Below are 1,250 nucleotides of genomic sequence, written 5' to 3' on the forward strand. Positions count from 1 at the left end.
TGACTGATGCCACTGGACGACTGCAGGAGATGATCTGCCAGAAACATGAGAAGCTCCTCGAGGTTTTCTGTCGCACTGATCAGAAATGTATATGTGTGCTGTGTACAATTAATGAACATAAAAACCATGACATTGTTTCAGCTGCAGACCAGAGGACAGAGAAGCAGGTATTTAAAACTAGACACTGATGAAGTATTGCTGACACTACTTTCATAAGTGTTTATATCGGCACACATATTAACTGTAGCAGAAATTAACAGCAGCTGCAAGAAGAGTTTCACTTTTTGCTGAAAATGAACCGTAAACCTTTATCAACACAATCTTTCATAAGATGGGCTTTCATTACACTATTCACCTGTTCTTTGACATATAATACATATAATAAATATATACTTCCATCAGTCAAAATGCAGAAACACTGTCAGTGTGAAGCTCTACGTCTGTGTCAGTTTCACTTTTATAATACTTACACTTGTAGTAATTCATGTATGATGATTGTAACTGATCATGACTTCTGGAGTTTGAACCTGCAGCTATTATCAGCTCCACCTTTACTGGATTCATCTGTTCACATGATGATTTAGTGCCAGTAGTTTTCTGTGACGTTCACTATCATCTGTTTGTCCGGCAGAAGCAGCTGAAGGAGACACAGAAGACGTTCCAGCAGAGCATCCAGCAGAGAGAGAAAGATCTTCAGCAGCTGAGAGAGGCTGTGGAGTCTCATAAGGTGAGTCTGGAGAAGAAGAGAAGTTTGTCTCAGTCTCAGTTCAGACTCACTGAAGCCTGAATCACTGTGTGTCCTAACAGCGCTCTGCACAGACAGCAGTGGAGGACAGTGAGAGGATCTTTACTGAGCTCATCCGCTCCATTGAGAGAAGCCGCTCTGAGCTGATACGGCTGATCAGAGATCAGGAGAAGACTGCAGTGAGTCGAGCTGAAGGACGACTGGAGCGACTGGAGCAGGAGATCAATGATCTGAGTGTTTGAGAGAGAGAGAGAGAGAGACTCTACAGGAGCAGGAAGGAGGAAGCAGCTTCTTTTTTTTTTTTACTCATGTGACTCAAACACAGAACCAGGAAACAGGAAACACGTGTGTTCAGGAAAAGAGAAGCTGAAGTGTAGTTGAGCTGTTGTGTGTTTGTGTCTCTGTATTTAAGCAGTAAAATGGCAGAAGACAGAGTTTCTCAGGATGAGTTCTTGTGTGCAGTGTGTCTGGATCTCCTGAAGGATCCAGTGGCCATTCCCTGTGG

General features: G+C 43.1%; 1 protein-coding gene across 1 annotated transcript in view; it reads left to right on the plus strand.

Annotated features, from left to right (window-relative positions):
• Nucleotides 1-1,250, plus strand: part of LOC107717303 (tripartite motif-containing protein 16-like protein) — a 30,978-nt gene that overhangs the window by 11,435 nt on the left and 18,293 nt on the right. The gene's annotated exons all lie outside the window — the stretch shown is intronic.

The sequence above is a fragment of the Sinocyclocheilus rhinocerous genome, unplaced genomic scaffold, assembly GCF_001515625.1.
Source record: "Sinocyclocheilus rhinocerous isolate Xijiao unplaced genomic scaffold, SAMN03320098_v1.1 scaffold149, whole genome shotgun sequence".
NCBI classification, from domain to species: domain Eukaryota; kingdom Metazoa; phylum Chordata; class Actinopteri; order Cypriniformes; family Cyprinidae; genus Sinocyclocheilus; species Sinocyclocheilus rhinocerous.